Here is a 24044-nt window from a genome sequence, read left to right as displayed (position 1 = left end):
AATGAATGTCACTGAAAACTTTTTTAGACCTTGACTAATCCTTATCCGTATCCATCAGGAATCATTTTCCCATAAACCTGTATCCATGTTTTATGCACCCTACTGCAATCAGAGACAGAGTTGGGTGTAATGCATTACTATTAGGGCTGTAACAATATATCGCAATACAAAAATGCAACAATATGTGTCGTGGATAGTGACAATCTGTACTGTGTATAGTTCACCCAAAATTAAAATGACTGTAAGAGAACAAATTCAAGTTTTCAGAGTTTCAGTGTCAGTACTACATTAAACTTTTATATATAATGTTGAATGTAATGTATAATAATGAAATGGGGGAATATTTTTGCGTCCTGATAATGTCAAATGTCTTATTTTACCAGTAAAAAGAGGTCTACATTATTTAAAATATATCTAGTCAGTGACAGAGTGCAAGCATATTCATCTGAAATAATTCTGTTTTCAGCTTCAGAATCATGAATATTTTTATTCTGGTGTCACCATTGTCCTGTGAATTGGGTTATCAGCACCAAGTCCAAGCCTATTCATTTACCAAATGTAGCATTTTAATCAACAGTACATTTTTTGTTATCCTTTTACCAAATGTCTTGGAGAATCGCAATAATATTGTATCGTGAGATCAGTATCGCGATATGTATTGAATCATGACATGAGGGTATTGTAACACCCCTGATTACTAAGTAATTAATTACTGTAATTTAATAAATTTTCCCTTGATAAGGTAAAGTAAGGGCTTGTTTCAAACTTTTGACCTGTAGTGTGTGTGTGTGTGTGTGTGTGTGTGTGTGTGCAACTTTTCTGAGAGAGTTTTATGTTGATCATTTCAGAACATTAAAGCACACCATATCAGCATGCTGAAACCTTCTCATCACTAATTCATACTCTTACATCACAGGAAAAACAAAAACATAGAGGGAAAGAAGTAGATAAACTAATCAGCCTCGCTAATCTAGAAGACTAGTCAACAATCCTTAGCTGTAATAGCATGCTTTTAAAGTGTGTTGGTCCCCAAAGCAGGGGATCCATGTATCAGTGAAATGGAATCAGAAAATGTCCAGACTCTGAGGCACCCACGAAATACACTGAAGTGGGTCAATGGCTTCATGCATTAAAACGGGTCATTCAATATTTCCGGTAATGTGACGTGAAGTGACTGACTTCAAATGCTGTCCTACTGCTTCATTGTATTATCAAGTGAGCATATGCTTTAACACTCCACAGCAGGCATTCTGAGCTACTTCATCAACTAATAAACACATTATGGAATGATATTACACATATAATGAGATTTCAGTGTGCTAATGATTTCGTAATAAGCCACTGACCGTCATTACTGTTTGTCAACATACCTAATTGCGTTTTGCAATCGTCCCTAAATGGACTACCTCCTTAATAGAAATTCAAATGATGATTACTTCAGATTGTAAAGCAATGACTAAGCTAATTACAGGAAGTCATAATGTTTATAACTGGGAAAATGAGGATGTCACAAGAACTTGCTTTCATTACATGCAGCAAGTCCTAAAAACCATTTCAGATAAACAGGTTTAAAAAAAAAAAACATGCAAACCAGGCTGGGAGCTGAAATCCACCCTCAAAAACTGCCCAAGGACCTGCGGTAGCTTCACAGAATTGATATGTTTCCTTTTCTATTATCACTTTGTTGTGGGCTATTGTTAAAAACACTAGTGCTTTATCTCACCTTACCCCATTCAATCTGACCTGGGCTCTAGGAAAGCTGCAAGGCAGAAAGGTCTGACATTTGGATGAGAGAGCAAGAAAGAAAGAGGAAACAAGGTAAAAAGAGAGAAAGAGAGTCCAAATTTAAAGGGACAGTACACCAAAAAATTTAAACTGTCATTATTTACGCACCCTCCGAGTGGCAAATTTACTTGTAGCCACATTTGACAATGGAGGGTGGATGGTATGTACCGGTCATAAATATTTCCTAGCAGCCCTAAAACTGCAGCTTTTCTTTTTCTTTTTAAATTATATATATATGACAGCCTGGACAAAAATCATGTCCGCACAATTTACCACCTTTTTAATTGCATTATCACAGATAAAACAATTAAAACTTCAAGCTCTATGCATTATGTTTGAAAATTTTTACATTTTTAAATATTTGAATAGTGAGTGAAGTGTGTGTTTGTGTGTGGGTGTGTACAGTGTATATCTTCTTTACACAAAGCACATATGATTTGTCTTTTTCTGTGGAACACAAAATGAGTTTTCATACAAAGGGTGCTCTACATTCCATGTCTTCTAAAGCTAAATGATAGCTTTGTGTGAGAAACACAATGATGAAATCAATGATGAAATGTCAATATTCCTAAATCTTGCTTTATTACTTTACTGTTCCACTGGAATAAAACCTTGCAAAATATACATATTTGAGAGACATTTCTAGCAAGCCGATATTTCATTATTGAACAAAGGTTGTTTTCAAAAATAGGTAAGGGAACGTTTGAGGATATCAACGCATCTTTAAATGAATACCTGCACTGCCTGCAGACTGAAAGAAAAGCAGTACTTGAACCCCAGCTGTTGAGAAAACGCAGTCTGTATTTTGCTGTCATCTCTCAAGCAGAATGTCTAAATCCTCCAATCATGCCCCGGTAGGCAGCAGGTCACCATGGTTACATAGTTCAGTGAAACTGATCATTGCTGGCCCTCCACTCCTGAATGACCTTTCTCTCTTTTTTTACTCTCTCTCTCTCTGCTTCTTTTTTACTCTTGCACATTTAAACAAGTTCCTCCAAACAAATAACTTGCTACGGAATAATTTATGTACGAACGCATCTTCATTAAGACAGTCAAAGTCAAGCCACACTAATTAAAACAGAGATTTCGTTTCTAACTGCCAATCAATTACTGTCTAGTAATGTGGCCCCTTGAGAGGGAAGAGGCCATTACGGCTCGGTGTGATGTCGTTTTTACAACTAATGGATCTGCTCTCTTGGTTGTCATTCTGCATTGCCTCTTGACGCAGTAATGGTGAAGTTAAGATGGGAGTGAAAAGCTCCTATGACTGACCATATCCTTCGGTTGGCACATACATAACATTATTATACTCTATTTTCCATTGGTCTTGTTTAACCCTCTGAGACCCAAGTAGTGATACTTATTATGCATTTTCTTTGATTTTCCTTGAAAGTGTTTTTAGGAAGCCAGTGATTTTGAAAATCATGATTTATATGCATAAACATAAAAAGAAATAGGATCTGACTGTGGCCCAAAGTCACTTTTTTGTAGTTTTCAAAGCCTGGGGCTGTCAAAGAGACCGGTCAGACCTCTTCTCCATTTAAGAACAGTGAGAACTGTTTATAAGGGTTATTTTATTTTCTATTGCATAAAAAATGCTTATTAAAAGTATATAGACACGCATTTACTTTGAAGCCTTCGCAATCAGCTAGAAGGCTGAAACTTCAGTATGTTTATCATACAAACCCACTGACGCTCTATATTTGTATACCTTAGACCTAAATACATATTAATATTAAGGCACAGAAACTGCTATTTCATTCATTTCACATTTAAATAATTACTAGTAGTTTGTCTATGATTTACTGCATTTGACTGGTTTGCTTTAATAACATGCCAAAAAATGCTGCCTGCCAATGCCAACTGTTGCATTTTGTGCAACATTCGAATGTATTCGAACATATATATATGTGTGTGTGTGTGTGTGATCCAAACAATTGGAAACGGTGTCAGCAGGCTGTGACATTAGCACTCTAGGACATTCAAATTGTAAATATTTTTGCCAAAATTGTTGTTAATATATATTTCAGAGTCTGAGTAGGTCATGAAAGGTATGTACAGTCAGCAACCCGATCTCAAAGAAGTTTTGGTACAAAGTGAATAATATGAAAATGTATGATTTTTAGAAAAAAAGTAAACATGAAGGTCCATCCCAAACTGTACGTACCTTCACTGTACGTTTCGAAAATACAAAAACTAACATTGTACGAATTAGCCACCTTGTAGTGTCATGTAGCCAAAACATAAAACAGTCTTGTTTAAAGTCTTGCTCATCTTGTTAAACAGGTTTATTATACAATAAATAATTAGATCAATTGAAAGACGAGGGGGTTTTTTTGAGAAGAAAGATCACAAAATGCTATGAGAGTCATGAAACCAGCAGAATTCTGAAGTTGACCAATCAGAATCAAGTATTCCAAAGAGTTGTAAACAATTATTGCAGTTTTACTACAGTGTGAGCTAAACCCTTCGTCTGACGAAATATGCTACATAAATATTCTCTGCTTTGAACCTATGCCACTGTAAACGGCCCAACTCGACCCGCTCCAAGCGGGATTCTAACCTGGTCTCTGGCGTGGGAGGCAGGCACGCTAACAAGGACGCAAAAGACCGCAGCCTCTAGCGTCAGTCGCTAGTGCTCCTCTTGAGACCAGGGGATTGAGGTTTACACACACAGCTCTTACTGGCCTACGTCCCTTACACCACCACATTTCCATTGATGCATGTGTAAAATATTAGCTTCATCTGTGTGTACAGTGTAACAATGAATTGCTATTGTCAACAGATTCCTCCGGCCACCCTAAAAAACCTTTGGCAAATTTGCCCCATAAATCAGTGCAGCCAAAAACAAGTCAAGCTCTGTGCGTTCATCAGAGTGTTAATTCTGTCAGATAGAAATAAATAATGATTTATCACCAAGGCCTCCCAGCTTCTGCTGCCCCCTCCTTCGTTCTTTCTCCTGGCTGGCGTGACGGGGAAGCATGACGCCGTCCCCTCAGCCCCATAAGACATGTGTGAGTTTGTAATGGAAAGATAAGAGGGCAGGAATGCATCCAGGGAATACGCGTTCTTTTCAGGCTTCATCGACTATGTGACTGGTTTAATAAGATGGAGAAGAGGTTGATTGTGCTTGAAACACATGAGCATGGCTTGATAACACTGGTTTTGGGACAGGGAATATGAACTAGTTAGTATGTGACTCGAGGGAGGGATGGCACAGTCACTGATGTAACGCTAGAGCATATTAGCAAATGTGTAATTTCACAGAAAGAAAATCAAAATTCTGTTTGTTCTACGTTTACTAGGGCTGTCAACTTTAGTCGTTTAGTCGACTAATCGGTCGATGCCGTCTTGGTCGACTGACATTCTCATTGGTCGACCAGTCGCATAATTTTTTATTTATTTTTTCACCAATAAAGAAATTTTCATTGATTTACTCCTTGATATTTATTCCTTTATAAGCAGTTATATATTACTGTATTCTAAATATAATTAGCCTATGTTTTATCCCCAACTTTAAATGCTTTAATTTAGGCTATTTTGTAACAGCGCCACAGTTTAGCGCACCACGTAGAACACTCGGGAACCGCACCTGTGGCTGGCTGCACTGCTGCTTCGCGCTCAGTAAGGAATATAGGTAGTAATCTCGTTTGCATTTTGATTATTTCGAGAACCGTTCATCCAATCGACTTCACAAGGGAGTGCAGTGTCGCATTTGGTGCAATATAGACAGACACGCGAGACGCGACACGTTCAGAATTAATAGTAAACTACAGAACAGCGCGAGCGGGGCGGCTATATTCTCCGAGAACGGATACTGCACTAGTGATATAAAACGCACACAGTCTGTTAATTAAGCAATACTTTTAAGGTAGTCTAATATTTTTCTGACTAACAAATTACTGACACAGTAAAGGGTAGATTTAAATAAAGAAAAACGAAATTTAAATAAAGAAAAAAACGAAATTTAAATACAGAAAAAATGAAATTTAAATAAAGAAAACCGAAATTTAAATAAAGAAAAAAACGAAATTTAAATAGGCCTAAAGAAAAACGAAATTTAAATAAAGAAAAAACGAAATTTAAATAAAGAAAACCGAAATTAAGTTAGCCTAAATTAAAAACGAGATTAATTTAGATTGATAATAACGGGTAAAAAGTCTAATACATTTTGTTTCTATTATTCTATTTTCCACAATGTCAAAGCAACAGCAGCAATACAAGCTCAGGCATGCACTTCGGTTCATACAAACTCCGCTGTTCTGCGCTCTAGCCAGAGAACACTCCCGTTGCTGGAACACTCAGGCGTCGGTTCTGTTTCTAGCATGCACGCGTTTTCGGCGTGGCTCGTGTCTCACGCAGGCAGTGTGCAAACTCCAACCTATTAACATGGGAGCCGAAATAAAAACAGACACCCAACGCAGCTGAGACTCTCACGCCAGCAGCCAGTGTGTCGCCGGCCTTATTCAAGCGCGAATGAGAACCGTTTCGCGGGGGATCCCAGGTGTCAATAAAAAAAAAAAATAAATAAAAAAAAAATTCGTTGTTGTTTTATAAATGCTCTATGACAATTGTTTAATAAATGTTCAGTCAAAATGCAAAACATCGCGTCTTTTTTTTTTTTTTTTTTAGTCGACTAATCGTTGTGCAGGATAGGACTTTGGTCGACTAAGCATTTCTTTGGTTGACTACAGCCCTAACGTTTACACGCTGTATAGTAATTAAACATCTACTTAGAGTATGTAACCTTTGTCACATCAGTGCACGAACATACAACCCAAATTATGATTTGTTATAGATAATTAATTATCTGTGTTTCTTTTATCATGAGTGGCAAGTTGATATATTTCTGATATACTATATACAAAATATACAAAAAAAGATAGTTTGATTACTTTTTTTCATACAATAACAGTCAATTGGGTCCCATGTTGTTTTGAATCCCATCAAGTTTCATTGTACGAACAAGAAAAAAATCTTCTTTTGTTTTCCACAGAATAAAGAATGTCATACATTGGAATGACATGAGGAATTTTCCTTTTTAGGTGAACTGTCCTTTTAAGCCTTTACTTGTGTTCTTTTGTCTTTAACTGACCATGAGCAGCTCTGTCAAGTGTAACCAGAGAGTATAAAAGCAGAAGAGAGAAGGAGAGGAAGAAATGACAGTGGCAGTGAGATGGAGAGAGAGAAGCATGACAGAGGAGCGCTTGAGAGAGAGAGAGAGAGAATGATGTGAAAACTGGCATGGTTCCAGGACTAAACAAAGCCCTCTCACAGCTGAGACACTACAAAATGGAGATGCACACATCAGCCTGATTCCTCTCGATGTTTACAATCCCAGTCTCATCACATCACAAAAGGACAGCAGCAGTTCAAATTAGAGACATCTGAACTTACAGGGAAAAACCTCAGGGTTGGATTTCAGACTGTTAGGTGTGTTTAGACTAAGATATTCATCATTTCAACCAGTTATACTATCAAGATACTTTAAAATACCTTGATCGAAAGAAATATAAGCTTATTAACTGGACTTAGCTGGTTTCTCTTTGTATCTGGTCTATGATGGGAGACCAGCTAGGCCATATTTAACCAGCTAAAACCAGTTAATCTAAGTTAAGCAGTTTTCATTTCTGTAGGGTAGTTAGTAATAAAAAATAAAAACACTTAAGCTAATAAAAAATATATAAATAATATATATAAATAAATTATAAATATTATATAAGCATAAAAAAACACTAAAGTACACTTATTAATGTATTAGCTATTACTTAAATGTATAGCTTTAAAAAAATGCTTATTTAAAAATGTGTAGACACTATGTGTAGAAGTCTCTTCTACTCACCAAGGTTGCATTTATTGGACCAAAAATACAGTAAAAACAGTTTTGAAATATTTTATGTTTTGAAATATGATTACAATTTAAAATAAATGTGCTATTTTAATATATTTTAAATGCATTCCTGTGATGGAAAAGCTGAATTTTCAGCATTATAACCCCAGTCTTCAGTGTCACATGATCCTTCAGAAATCATTCTAATATGCTGATTTGCTGCTCAAGAAACATTTCTTATCATTATCAATCTTAAAAAACAGTTGTCCTACTCAATATTTTTGTTTAAACTGTGATAATATTTTTCAGGATTATTTGATGAACAGCATTTATTTGAAACAGAAATCTTTTGTAGCAAGTAGCATAAATGACTTAACTGTCACGTTTGATTAATTTAATGCATCCTTGCTGAATAAATGTGTTAATAATTATTTTTATTTTTTTTAATGACTAAATCAACTAATATTCCTAAAATTCTAATCAGGGAGTCATTTTAACTACTGTCACGAAATTGAGAATTTTTTTTTTGTTAAAGCTGCAGGCGGCAAGATTTTTTTGATCATATTCACTGAAACCGACACTATGCTCCGACAGAACAACATAAATCAGCCGGTTTTAGAAAAAACCCTGCGCTTCTACCTCCACCTGGAACCTGTTATTTGTTTTGCAAAAATCCACCGCTCACGGTTCTTCTGGTCCGATCAGTGCAGGGCTGTGTGAGATCTGTCAATCACAGTTCGTGCACACGCCACAGATCCCCCCTCCCCCGCGCACGTTACAATATCACATGCACACGCCTGAAGTTCGCAGGTGTGTTGGATTGTACGAAGTGTGATGGCGGAGAGAAAATCTACTAACAAGCTTCCAATTCCTCGGTTATTGCTTTTATGGGTAGATTAGCCAGGGCAGCCTACCTCCGAGTCCATGGTGTTGATCGATGCTGAAGAGACGGACGCGTTCACAGAAAATCTGTTGCACACGCACTGACGAGCACGAACTCCATGGGAGGGTGCTCGCTGGTAGCGGGGGAGGGGCATGAGAGTTTTTTGGCTAAGTACCCTCAATCTGCCAGACTTGCCGACTGCAGCTTTAAGTTAGTAGCATTGCTACTTCGTTACTCCACAATGCAACAGTTGGGTTGTGAAATATTCACTACGTTTTTCTCACTCAGTGGGAAGAGAGAAGAGCCTGTGTGAAAGCATTATTCAAAATGTTCATCGTTAGCAAATAATGAAACAGTCAGATAATGCCATCTCCATCAGATGTTTCACATAAAAACCCAAGCACACAGGGAGGGTTTCTCATTGCATGAATGAATAATGTAACAAATAATGTACACTGCAATTGTACTTGCAGTGTCATTTTGCATTTGAAACAATATCCAGGCAATGTGCTGTAAATTATGCTGGTGCTAAAGGAAGCTGCTGTGGAAATGTGCACTTACTGACAAAATGATTCTCAACACAATAGTAGAGAGAAAAAATATCTACTGTAAAGACTTTTAAACAGTCTCATAGTGACCGCACTCATAGTCCTATCAGAGTAAAACTACAGTGGATTAGTCAGGCTTGTCCTGGCAGCTCTTCATTGATCCCACTGTTAATCTGACAGATAGCTGATAACCAGGCCAGCCCTGCTCTAGGGGTCACATCTCTACATATATCGGGGCAGCATAACTTCTCACAAGACTAACTATGAGTATAATCTTATATGTGTGTAGGTTATATAATATGTGGATATAACTAGGCTCAGCAGATTTCTGCAGAATCTGAACTCCCATCATTCACATGTATTCCTCCCCTTGTCTGTTTTTTATAAGTTTTTCCTCATTATAATTGCATTTTGAATAAATGTTGTTTATAAAACTCGATTTGCATACCCTGAAGGAAATACCCGTGTTTGCAAGGCAGCAAAAGAGCGATTCTAAAGTTTTAGGTTAAATGATAGTAAGGAAAGTTAGATATCCAAATGGAAAGGAGGGAGAGATAGCGAGATTCATAGAAGCATGCAATATATGTTATACGTATATATTAGTGCTGTCAATCGATTAAAAAAATTAATCACACATTTTTTTTCTGTAATTAATCGCGATTAATACAACCTAATATTAAAGTTTTTATATATTTTTATATTGTAATAATTTCACATTTAATCTCCAAATGAATGTTGAATCAACATAAAGACAGTAGTCTGTATTATAAATATTTGTTTAATGGTATCTTTTTATGAATAGAAGGCATCATTGATCACCAATCCCGCTACAGATGTCTATGAAATTTGTTCCCCTTAAATTGTTGCCATTAATTACAGGCATTCAGCATTACAGTATAATTGAAAGTTATCTTTTGTTACATGTATTAGGCTTTAAATTGTAACATGTCTGGTTTTTCCTGTTTTCACTGGTTGCGTTCAAAACCTAAAAGTAACAAGCGCTAAAAGAGTAGGTACTATATAGCCAAATCTCGTTAAGTATGAATGCGATCCGACATCTGCCATGTTGACGTTATCATGTGACCTACGACACGTTATCACAAACTTACGAACGACATGTTTAATTCATCTATCTGTAAATATCTTGATATTTGATGAAACAGCTGGCCATTTATTTTTGTGAATACATTTAGGGTTGATTTAAGTTGTTATATTTTATCCTTATAGCGATATAATTTTTTATTAAGAAACCCCAAAATCTTCATCTCTTGAATATGTTGATAATTTCTTTATTTTATATCCAAAACATTTCTCCTTTAAGTTTTCCTCTTTTTCTAGTTGAATTTACCTTGTTTAATCCCTCAGGCTTAATTAGATATATAAATATAAACATAAATAATACTCATTTTTGTTATGTATTATGAAGAACTATTTAAAGATATTTAAATATGTTCCTCCGTGTGGCTGACTCTGTCGATTCTTTTAAAAGGCAACTGAAGACACTGTTATTTAAACAAGCTTTTAGTTGACTGGGTTTTATTTTATTTTGGGCTTTTTATTGATTGTATATTAATGTGGTTGCACCTTGTAAAGCACTTTGTGATTTTATCTGTGAAAAGCGCTCTATAAATAAACTTTACTTACTTACTAATTTAGCCTTGTCATTGTTCTTTTTCCCTGCGTATAAAATATCATATTATGATGTACACAAACCCATGATCTTTATGTTTTATGTTTTTGTCATTATGATTGTTCATTGTTAAAGATACAACTATGGTATCTTTCCCTGATCTTGTATGTAACTACATGTTCTGCAATAAAAATGTATATGAGCGACAGGTGCACTAACACCTCACAACATCAGTAACTCGACAGCCCTACCTAGAATTGTTTTCCACAGTGTTTGTAATGTCTGCACAAAGGAGACGGGCAGCTGCTCAAAGATCTCACCTTTGGAGAAAACTGTTGATTTTATACTCGAAAAATGTAAGTATCACTCCTTAAAAAATTATATTACCTCAGAATAAATTGCATTGCTAGCCCACCCCAAAACTTAAACAAAATAATAATAATAATAATAAATGCTAACCAATACTTAATTATATTACTTTTTTTTTTATACTGAAAATGATATAATTTAATAAAACAATTTTCTGTAGTATGCATTATTAGTATGGTGTTTACTGAGTTTGATAATATCATTAATTTCTTTTAATATCAGTCTAATGCTGCCATGTTAGCGTTTCAGAGCGTCCTGGGGACATGGGTTTTGTGACATCTTCGCGTACAATAGAAGTCCCATTTCACTGGCAAGGCGCCAGCCAATAGAATGCTCCTGCTCCCGCCCTCCTTTCTCTCTCGCCGCCACTGAGGTTCAAGTGCACAAGTTAGTTTTGCACCTAATATATTGCGAAAAGAGTAGCAAAAGTCAAGGCACGAAATTTGAAATTGCAGTGACAGATTTGAGAAGTTGCAAGTGCCTAATTGAGGTTGTACTGCGAATGTGAATGTAAGATTAAATGCAATTACAAGTTTGTGTCTGTCATTGTATTTCTGTGAATGGCATTTTACACATTTGTGACTACTTGTCTGCAGCTTCATATCCAGAATACAGGTTTGTGACTATTGTCTGCGAGTGCAAATGTCAACATTAAACTTATTTTACAGGTTTTCACATTGGAGCTGTGAGTGTAAATGTTCACGTACAAGTATGAATATTTATTGTACAAGTTCTCAAATTCACATTTACGTGCTCTCGAGTTTTGCTACTCTTTTACCTTCATACACCTCTGGTGGTCAGCTGATTCATCAGAATAAACCCGCAGAATGGGAACCACTGTGTTGAGATCGCATTATGATTTGGGGTTCAGCACCTGTATATACATGCTTGTAGTTTGAATAAAGCACGTCTGGGTTGTACGTCAGAACGTAGGCTCACTATTGGCCGACGCTGGTCATGTGTGTGATGCGTGTGACATTCAACCCAGAAGCGCTGCGCTGTTACACTATGTGAACTCACATCAGAGGCCCACACAGAAGAAAATGAATAGTTGAATAAAGTCGTTATTTTTGTTGTTTTTTGCACGCTAAAAGTATTCTCGTCACTTGATAAACTTGTGGTTGAGCCACTATAGTCACTTGGACTATTTTAACGATGTCTTTACTAACTTTCTGGGTTTGCAAGTTTCGATCCCATAGAAGCCTATGAAGGAGTGAGCCAGCTCTCAGATTTCATCAAAATTATCTTAATTTGTGTTCCGAAGATGAACGAAAGTCTTACGGGGTTGGAACAACATGAGGTTAAGTGATTACTAACAGAATTTTCATTTTTTGGTGAACTAACCCTTTAAGTTGTTGCGGTTGTGATAACGCGTCGTAGGCAGGGTTCGAATTACAAAGTGGCTTTCGGGGGAGCCCTATTTTCCGATCCTCCCTGACTGATTTTAACGCTTTTGGTGCATGTTCGGGCATTTAAAACAATAGTTTTACAGTAAACAGTACAGAACGTACTTGGTTACTTACGTAACCTCGGTTCCCTTACCTCGGAGATAAGGGAACGAGTACTGCGTTGCCTTGCCGTGCTATTTCTCTCACGTCAGGTGTTTTCGCTTCAGTCGATTAGATCTGTCATATGGCGAGTTTTCTCTGTATTTATACTCTTCTATTTGGCGCGCAGAGTCTGGCAGGTCGCCAAGCGCTCCTATTGGATCGCGTGCTTCTGCTTTCTCGCCATTGGTTTGTGCAGTTGCCTCAGCACAGCCCATCAGCGCTCTCGCCTGTGTTGCTGCAATACGTTTTAAAATAAAGGCTTCAATATTCTCGAGAAAAGGAGTTTTCCCTTGTACAGAATGTACAAAAAATGTACAGAAAATCAAAATCTATATGCGACACAAAAAAATGGACAGTGTTTTAGAGCTCCCCCTAAATGTCTCAAAGTAGGCTTTCAGGGGAGCCCAGGTCCTTTTCAGGGGAGCCGAGCTCCCCTTAGCTCCCCCGTAATTCGAACCCTGGTCGTAGGTCACATGATAACGTCAACATGGCAGATGTCGGATCGCATTCATACTTAACGAGATCTGGTTATATAGTACCTACTCTTTTAGCGCTCGTTAAGTAAGTACTTATTGAAATTAAGTACCTTCTCATTGAGTATGTGGTTTCGAATGCAGCCCTACTCTTTTATGAGTACTAAGGATTATTACATACTCATTTGCTCGCCTACTGCTTTTCCCCTACTATATAGGGCAGTATGCAGTTTCGAACACAGCCATCGTGTTTTTAGTTCTGCCCTCTGTGACCTAGCTTCCCTGTTGGTGATTAGTTAATTCGTCTCCACCTGTGTTCATTAATTATTTCATCAAGCTCCTTTGTTAGCTCCATGTATTTAGTCCCTGTGTTCACCCTCAGTCTTCGTCCGTTCTCGTCAATGTATGTGTGGTTTTTCCCCTGCGTCCGTTTATCCTGTATCTTGAGTATTTGGTATTAAAGCCTGTCTACTTGAAGTATTCCTCGTCGTTTCTATTATCTATGTTACGTCACATACATAATATAACAACTTTTAATTTAAGTGAATTATAATAAATGTCACGTTTACCTGTGCCCTTCAATATATCAGTGCCGATTTTTACTTGCCCTGTCAAAATTCACTAGAAGTTATTGTTTTTGTTGATTTTGACCCATGTAACCTTGTAAACAGTGTTTTAAGATTTAGGTAGGTCTAACAGGTAGGGTATACACAGAAATTGAATAAAGTTATCAAACACTTCACAGTCTTCACTGCATAAATTATAAATTAAATATAGATTCATTCTTCTTAAAGCTACAAAAGTTATTCAGTCAAAAGCAGTTAGTGATTTTCTCTGTCTTTTGTTATTTGATTAACATTAATCACAGACATCACTGCAGCAGGTTTAATAGGCTGTTGTCACTTTAAGACGTGTTAAAAAAAAATCGTGTGCATTAACGCAACAATTTTGACAGCACTAATTTATATATATATATATATATAGTTCACTGAACAATAGCCTCTGGACAGAGGGCATGTTGTCACACTGAGTTTTATTTTATTTTGGCATATTGTAAACTGAGGTTTTATATATGAATTCAAAATATGAATTCACCTGACCAAACTTTTTATGAGAAAAGAAAAAACAACTTTCGGTTACTATCTACCTTAATTATATGGCTTCCTCTTTTCTGAACGTATGCCAGTGTTTTTATATGCAGTTCACTACTTGTTTACCCAAGAGCTGAAGCAAAACTGATGATACTGCTATTTTATTTTGGAGGATGCAATTCACAAAATTATCCTGAGTTAATATGGCTGCTTGAAACTATACAAAACCACTGCAAAAAAAAAAAAAAAAACACTAATTGGACTTTTGATTGAAACCTTATAGTTATTAAGATCCAACGATTAAGGTTTAAAGACATTTATGTTCTATGTCTGCTTACGTTTGCAAGCATTTATATTTTATCTCTCTTAGTTACTGTTACGTTCCCAATTGGTATTTTCTAGGGGCAAAAGGGAAGTAACCTTTTAAAGCTAAAGGTAACAGATCTGTGTCCCAGCACACAATACACAAAGTAAAATTTACAATACATTTATTTACTGCAACTGACCAGTGAAACTTAAATTCGGTTGTTTTCTGTATTTCCAGTGTTGATCCTCTCAGTGTTGTGGCATGTAAAATGAGGCCGTATTATGCTAAATCTCTTTGGCGAATACAAAACCCTGTAAGAACACAGTGAGAATTATGGAGATATAAAAGTAATCCAAATGATTTCTCTTTAAACCAATTTGCTACAGCAGTCGTACCTGGTAGGCAGAAACGTGCCGTTAAAGCGCTTAAATGCAATCTCATTGAATTCGGAGTTGTAGCTGTAAAGGGAGCGTTTAATTAATTATCCTGTAAGAGAATAATGCTAGACTGAAAAAGGACAGATAATGTGATAAATAAACAATATGACAACTGTGAAAACACAGCACTTGAGATTAGAGCTCTACCACTGCCTGGCTCACATATAACCCACTCATATATGATGAGAGCAAATGCATACATGAACATGCACACAACCACCCACATGCACATATACAGACACACACACAGAGAGAGACAGGCAGCAATGAAGATAAACAAGCCTCTTCTGCTCCTTCTAGTGCCTCTACATTAAAGACTACATCTGCTTGGTTTCATACTCGCATTTGACCCACATCCGGTTTCAAAGTGGAAAAAAAGGCATGAAAATATTTTTTGAGCCAGGAAACTACTTCCACTTTACTGGCTGGGCTTTCTAGACACAGACAGAATGGGGACAGTTTAATTTGATGTATGGTGATACAATCACACCTTCTCAGCAGAGCAGAAAGAAAGGTTATGAGGAAAAATGATAACGCTTTATTTTACAATGCCCTAATTACCACAAAATAACTACACAATTATCCTGGGGCCGCTCACCGGAGGTCACTTTGCGCCTGGAGCCTGGTGCAAAAAGAAACTACAATAATTATGACACAAACCTGAGAAAACACCTTCACCTCCATCTGATAGTTATCAAAATCTCTTGAAGCAAAGCATTTCTTCTGCTTAGCAAATGTGGTGTTGAGTTTATCCATTTCACAGATAACTAAATGAAAGAGGGAGTTGGGTGGAAAGATAAAGTGTGGGGGAGATGGTGTAATAGTAGTAGTAGTTGCACCTTGTGCTTTTAAAGAGTGCTGCTGGTGTTCTTTTACATATCTTTCTTGTCTATTGCAAAATATGTATGAAGATCCTTTTTTATTTTGTGTTTACAATGTTGCTCCTAAAAACTGCTTTGTAAATGATCACTAATCAGTTAAATTCCTAAAAGATGAAGTGTATAATTTATGTACCACTAGCACTACAAAAAGAATGGCAAAAATAAATGACAAAAATAATGAATAAAAACTAAAAAAAGATGTAATGTTTTGCAACAACCTTGAAAAAACATCCCTTTCTGGCATCGGTCAGGCAAACAGGTAGTCCAGTCCCAAACTCAAGCCATTGGTCGAGTATTCAGCACAGTCTGCAAATACATTTCAAGTATGAAAAGCCCTCTATGGACCTGTGATGCAAACATCAAAAAGTTTTAGTTTAAAATCATACACAATAGAAGTGTTTTGGTGCCAAAACATAATATTGTGCAAAGAACTGAATGAAAATCTCTTTATTAAATTGATAATCTGCCTCTGTAATCATAATTTGAGTGAAAAGGAATAAAAGTTGTGAACTGTAAGTATAGGTTTTTGGAGTTTTGAAAAAATGTGGGCAGAGACATGTTTTCTATGTTAGATATTAAACACTTCATACTCAGTGAAGAAAGGTGTCTAGGTGAGATCCAAAGATTAGAGCCTCTTGTCCAATGATAATTGATCTTAACTTCATTAAAATCAATGGTATCTGCCATAGACTCCTACTGAAGTGTTATATAGACTGAAGTGTTATATAGACTGTATATATTGAATTGTGTATATTCATGCAGATTAAAGCGATCACAGAGAGCATTGATTGTGTTGTGTTATTATTTACACTATTATATGATAGATAGATAGATAGATAGATAGATAGATAGATAGATAGATAGATAGATAGATAGATAGATAGATAGATAGATAGATAGATAGATAGATAGATAGATAGATAGATAGATAGATAGATAGATAGATAGATGGTAGCATAACAGTGGCCTGCAATGTGTTCACTGAGCAGTGTGAAATGACATCGGAGAACAAAATGACTGCAACCTCCAAATCTCGCAGTTCAAACTGAGAGGCCTCCAACACCTCAAATCATGCAGTCATTTATTTCAGCCTCCTCTACCTTTAACAATGGCATTGATCAGCCTACACTTCTCTGGCTCACCCCTGACTACTCCCCTGTTAGCATCAAAACTTAATCTGAAATCTGACATCAGCTCTCACATTCACTCTAATTTAGATGTATGACCTTTCCCGAAAACAATGACCAATCAATAAGCAGCTTTGCTTCCTCAAAGTCTAATTAAAACAAGCACGGGGTGACTCAAAGGGCAGAGGGAGCTGGGAGAAAATAGCATGAACAGTATATAGTACATGACTGCTTCATATGTAAACATGACATTTACATGGAGCATTTGGGTTGTTTGTCCTCTGAGTTTCTGAATTATCCATCCCTAAACCTTCAGGAAAAATAACTTAACCGTGGTTGGTCACTGCACATGTAGTCAAATGGCCTCTTGCAGTCTGAATAGAAGGTGCTTGGCTAAAATAAGCTGCAATGTGGACCCGAATTGAGTTAAAAATCTGACTAAGCAAATGATAAAATGCAGTTCACATGAAGTCAGTGCTACAGTATTAGAAACAAAATACTAGCAAGGTTTACACAGATGTTACTATTTTGGCATGTAGTTTTCTTTAGGAAAGTTTTTTCCAGGTGCAATGTAACAAATTTCCTGTGACAAGCAATAGATTAGTATTAGAAACATAGAATATATCTAAAGTTTAATGTACATTTCTGCTGAGTGTAACTTCGCACCAATGAAATTTTAAGATGAGCAAGCATACTTGGCTTGACGCTGCAGAAATAGAAGCAAAGTTATCGACAAAATATCTTGCTAAAGATAAACAGAATTATTTTTTATTTTCTTGAACTTGAAATAGTAATATATATATATATATATATTCTGTGTTTAAATGTACAACAGGGCATCTCTTGAAATACAATTACAGTAAAAAGATGTCAACTCAAACGACTAAGAAAGCATAATTTGCTGCAATTATATTTGTCACACACTGATTTTCAGATACCCTGGGTTCAATTTCCATACAAAAGCTGTCAGCAGAGCTCAAACAGAATTTCCTGGTAAATTAAAACACATCGCTTTTCATTGTGCTCTATATGACATTGCTTGATTTGAAATTACAAACACTACGACTGATCTGATTTTTAACAGATGTTGTTTTAGGTTCATTTTCATTCTGCAAGCAATAATGGGAGTTACCAAGCAGTACATGATAATTCTGTCAACACTACTCATTTTAGGTAAAACTGTAATGTTTCTCACATTAAAAGTCGCTAATCTCCAAATCTCTCTCAGCTTGCAGTAGGCAGTCACAGAAGAGAAAAACAGATTGACGAGCCTAATATCTTGCCACAGAAACTCTTCTGTTTGTTGCAGTGTCAGAATCATAAGCCCGTGAAGGGATTTTAACAGGCTTTACAAAGGGACACACAATGATGAATTAGCTATGTTTAAAAATTAGTCAGAATCGGACTCATAGGAGCAGCGCACGATGACACATTATTAAGCTGTTATGAAGCACTCGCACTGCTGAGTTTCCAGGCTGACGCTCCATCCAACTGCTTCACAGGGGGGCTGCCACACGGAGAAACCCACCGAGACCAATCATGTCAGGCAAAATGAGATTCCATCGCCTCCACGCAAAATACACTCCAGACACAGGCAGCGGCCTTTTCACCACCTCTGAATTATTAATGATCAAAGTTCAGGCGGAATGAGCCGAGTTTGTGGGGTTGGTGATTTAGGTGGCCGAGCACAGAGAGCATGGAGTGGAGGTCTCGCACACCTGTCCGCTTCTTAGCTGAAAAACGGCCGTGGTTTGACGTGCCTTTGAGAAACATTGGCACTGCGTGTAAGCTAATTTCTCCCCTTGACCCCCATTTCCTCTTCAGGCACTGGCTTCTCATTTTTCTCCGAGCCATTACGCGTGGCCGCTGGGAAGCAGAGCTAAGCCTGCATTACCTCAGACAACCTCATCTGCAGACAACAAGCCTTATTTGACATCGCCACTGACGCATGTTTCTTGCTGAATATTTGGATGCAACACACGCAAGGAAAAGCAAAATGAAGCACCTTCTTTTGCGGCTATAAAATAATGAGATCCCCCCCTCCCCCCCCCCCCAAGGGGTGAGAAAACAACGTAACATGTTTAAAGGGCAATCCAACAATGCTAGTAGAAAATCTCTGAAAATCAGCATGAAGAATACTTTAATAGTATTTGGTTCAATATATATGTGATCCAAGAACTGCAATAAAAAATTTCAATCGAGTATGTAAGGGTAAGATGATTACTCATTGAAATAAGGTTGAAACCACAAAAGCCATTGTTCATGAACAATGGCTTTTATGGTTTCAACCTTACCAATGCAAACACAGAGATAAAACATCTAAGAGAAATGTTTTGTTTAACATAAAAAGTCACAATGTGAGATAAGATTTGTGATATATTATGTTGCAATTGAGAAGTAGTCACATTTGCAAGATATAGTCACAACTGTAATATATAAATTCAGATTTATAATATATAAAGCCACAATTGTGAGATATTAAGTTGAAAATGTGAGATCTAGTCACACTTGGGAGATATCAAGTCGTTTTTGTGACATAAGGTCACAATTGTGAGATATAAAATCACAATCGTAAGAAATAAAGTTGCATTTGTTAGATATAAAATCATAATTGTAAGATATTGAGTTGAAACAATGAGACAGAGTCACATTTTTTAGATATAAATCACCACTGTGATATATAAATTCAGATTTGTGAGATATAAAGTCACATTTGTTAGATATAAAATCCCAAATGTGAGATTTAAAGTCAATAACTTTTTTTTATTTTCTTACTCTGAGGCAGAAACAACCTTCCAGACTGATCAACTAATGTTCAAGTGGGCATGAAAGCAAGTTCATGTTGTCAGCATTTCAAACTTTGGCTTTAAGGCAAAAAAAAAAGAAGCTTATTCCGTGCAGCTCCAGACCTTGTCTATGCCTGTAAATGTTGTGTAAATTCTAAACATCAATAGAACACAAATTAATCATTACTTATATTATTCACACATGTGCAACTGTCTAAAATTGTACGTTGCCTTCAAAGAGCTCACTGGCTTTCTATAGTTCTGTGTGAGTGTGTGAGAACCCGCCAAGTTAAACAGGAGCCCTCAGAATTAAACCCATTAGAGTGGGATATTCCCACTGACACCGGCAGCCTGTGGGTGCTCACAAACTGTGCATGATGAGTGCAAATCCATTTTCTAAAGTGCCAAATGGTGCAATGTCATCTGTAGGGGACAAATCCTGTCTGCCATATGCTGCAAATGAAGAACCAGAAAACAACTACAACAGCTGGCCACTTGAAAACACAATTTTCATTGCTGCATCGTGTAACTGCAGATCCGTCTAATTCAATTATCATTAAAGGCGTAAAAATATCGCTCTTGTACAAGTGCATGGCATGCATGCATTTAGACACCCTGCTACAAAGCATTACGAGACAAGTTTACTCACGCAAGTGATGATATAGCCGTATGTTCATCGGACAAACACGGTAGAAAAATAACAGTGACATTTTCACATCCCAACTTTTTCATACAATGCTTTCTTTGTTGCCCGTGACAGCTCTACCTCTGCAAATGGTATGTACTGCAATAACAGTATGATTGCATTCAACAAGAACACCACAATATCAGACTGCGGTGCTACCAGCATGCCAATCAAATCTTGACAAAGCCAAATTAAAGGCCTTGAACTTTCCACTGCACGTTGGGGGAAAAAAAATGTTATTTTCAATGTCAGTGCAGTGCACTTCAAACAATTTGATAAGCACTTTTCTAAATGCATTTTCTGTTTTCAAAAAAGTATTACATACTCCGAAGAATGCAACTGCCTTTCATTTGCTGACATCTTTTCATGTCAATGTTTGTCAATAGCAATTTTCAGTGGTTGAATTTCTCTTGCCAACTTAACAGGTTATGGAATCAGTTCAAACTAAGAATTCAATGGCACACAATAATGCTGAAATATGCAATATGTGTTATGGCAACATTTCCTATTTAAATGCTCATTTATGAGATTAGTTAAATAACTGTTACACCATTACGTGTATTTGATGCCATTAAAAAATATTGATCAAATGTGACATTAAAACTGCTTAATTCTTTTATGCCTTTCAAAGCTGGTCAGAAAACAGCGCACGTGCTCATGCTGTTGCCAAGCTCTTGTTTATTCTGCTGTAAATGAAAAAGATCTACTAAATGTCAATTTTATTTATTAATCAATCAAATTATTCATGATTCATGAATGTCGACATTGACATTTATGGTTGCATGTAGAACCTTTAAGATCCATGGAACCTTCACAACGTACAAAAGGCTTGTCGCTCTCCAAAATAGGGTTTTCTCAGCGATGCCATAGAACAACCATTTTTGGTTCTCCAAAGAAATTGTAATTATCTAAGTGTGTGTTCACACTTGGCATGTTTGCTTTGATTAAAATGAACCCTGCTGCGATTGCTCTGTTAGTGTGGTTAATTTGAATAAGTGTAAACGCTGCCATCCGAACCCTGGTGCGCACCAAACAAGCGGACCGAGGCCGCTAAAAAGATGGGTCTCGGCCCACTTCCAAACGAACTCTGGTGCGGTTCGAATAATATATGAATGCAACACGGACCAAAGACATGTAAACAAACCAAAAACAGGAAGATGAGACCCTAAAAAGGACAGAATGCTCAAGCATATCGTTTTTTTTATCGTCATAGTCGCGATGTTGCCCATCACAGTTCGGTACAAGGCATTCAGAACCGCATCTCCTCACAGCAGATCTTCGTTTGTGTGTGTGACTGAGGGATTCCTGATCCTGTTTGGACTCCTTTACACATTTTATAAGCTCGTCATGAGTTCTCAGTGGGTTTAAATACTATAATATGCAGGCTACGCACATACAACAAGCACATTTTCTTGAAGTCTTGATTTATTGTGCTTTGCTTTGCACTGACCCTCGAGATAATTCTAGTACTAATGTGTCTGTTAGGATCGTTCTAGTCTTTCCACTGATGCACTGAGAATACATCTCTGGGCCGATCCATCACAATATGAGTGGTATATGCACATAATACAAACTATTGTCTGCTGTATAATCTAAATGATGTATATTGATTTTCACTGTCTCTTGATATGCATTAGATGTTTTACATTGAAAAGGCAGAACATTTAAGTAAAAAAAAAAATCATCAGTGATATAAATGTTTAGGTGGTCTGGATTCAAATCCCTGATGATTATATTTTCCTTTTACTGTAGATGTGAAATCATCTCTCAGTCTACTTCCTGCTACTTCTGATTGGTGCATTGTGATAAATAATAAAGGTTCCAAAAAGGGATTTTCACAGCGATGCCATTGAAGAACCATTTTTGGTTCCCCGAAGTTCTCAAAAGAACTTTTTTTTTTTTTATTATTATTGTGAAGAACATTTGAATATTCTTAAGAATCCTTTTCCACTTTAAACTTTGTGTGCAGTCGAAAGGTTCCAAAGGTTCTCCAAAGAACCATCAATGACAATAAAGTGCCTTTATTTTTAAGAGCGTATAACTGCTGGTCTAGGACCAGTTTGTCCTACCCAAATCCTAACCTTAAAGGGGCATTCCACCCATTTGAACATTGTTTTTTATTTAAAGTGGGTCATATATGTAATCGAAATGTAAAATACATTTTGAATTTGGTGCCTTCGTGACCGAGGAAAGACAAAAAATAACTTCAGGACGCATTTGTATGAAAGACAACAACTCCCACAATGCACCACATTGCACAGCTCCGCAAGCCACTCCCACTAATCCAGAAAGCGCATATCTGCCTATAAGAGAAATCACTCTTCCGTCTACAAGGCTAGCTACCACCAGAGCTTGAAATTCATTTCACATTCACACAAAATGTCTAGTTAGTTGGCGAACTCATTACTCCTCGTTTGTATTTCTTTCGAAAAGGTGAATTATTGCATGGTACCTGGATGTTCAGTCAGAACATATGCGGTGCGAAACTAGGATAGTTCTCAACACAAACGTCCGTGTCCTCGTCTGATTCAGAGATTTCGTCCAGGAGAAATTGTCATCGTTGAAAATCTTTGCCACAGACGGACTCTATCTCTGTGTTCGTAGCGGTTCGTAGTTGCATAGTGAGATCACCGGCGCCACCAGTCCGCCCTAACCCGAGCCAGTCCGGGCTCCTCGTCCGCGGCAGGCAGGTCTTCTGCCTCGGCTGCTCTTCGCTATAATGCGGCTTGTAAAGGTAGCCACAAACACCTGATTCAAGCATCAGACTTCCGAAATCCTCTTCTATATCATATTGAGCACTCTCCTCCGCTATTGTCATAACTTTACATCTGTCTCCACAGCGCCTGTTAGCTTAGCTTCAAACAAGATGGAGGATATTGCTTTCAGTTTCAGAGAGTAAAGTCCCACCCACTGATCTGTAATAGGTCTGTAGCGTGAGCGGGTCCCGCCCCCTGGGAAAGATGAGGAACTAGTGCTTGTAGTCTCAACAGAAATCCCCCCCTCTTACACTTCCTCCTACAATGACGCAAAATGACGATTTTTGCGTCATTGTAGGAGGAAGTGTAAAAGGTAAATAACGGATTTCTCCCGTCTCAGGGGAAAATTAGAGAGTGTTGCACGACCATTCAATAGTATGACTGGGTTTCTAACAATGCAAAGCTTAATGCAAATGGGTGGAGTGTCCCTTTAACTATAAGTTGGATGGAAAAAGCTGACTCTAGATCAGTGGCTGCAGAATCTCAATCTCACATGATCCATTGTGCAATTCATGGAATGAAAAGATTATTTTTATTTAGATACTCAAATTTCAGTTTATCTTTGGGATTCTGTGATTGGAGAAGATCAACATTTAGCTATGTCAACAGAGCTGCTGAACAATCCAGAAAAATGAATAATCAAGTTTTTACTTCAGCTGTAAAAGTTGACAGAAAAGAGAAAGAAACATCCCTCACATCTTATTTCTTTCATTAGGCCTTACACATAAATGTCAACACAGATAACGTCTTATTCCTGCAAGCTGTCTGACATTAAATGACACCCCGTGCACAGACTTTTATATTGCTTTCTCTGCAAAGTGATTTTGCCGGCTGAATCTTTTCTTTTCTTGCCTGACACGTGTACAGCCATGGTTTCCATTATAACAGATGAATTAAAATGCAGCC

General features: G+C 37.2%; 1 protein-coding gene across 2 annotated transcripts in view; it reads right to left on the bottom strand.

The window, feature by feature from the left end:
- Window positions 1-24044, bottom strand: part of opcml (opioid binding protein/cell adhesion molecule-like) — a 159494-nt gene that overhangs the window by 15306 nt on the left and 120144 nt on the right. The gene's annotated exons all lie outside the window — the stretch shown is intronic.

The sequence above is a fragment of the Rutilus rutilus genome (assembly GCF_951802725.1).
Source record: "Rutilus rutilus genome assembly, chromosome: 25".
NCBI lineage: Eukaryota > Metazoa > Chordata > Actinopteri > Cypriniformes > Leuciscidae > Rutilus > Rutilus rutilus.
This window is presented reverse-complemented; position numbering and strand designations above follow the sequence as displayed.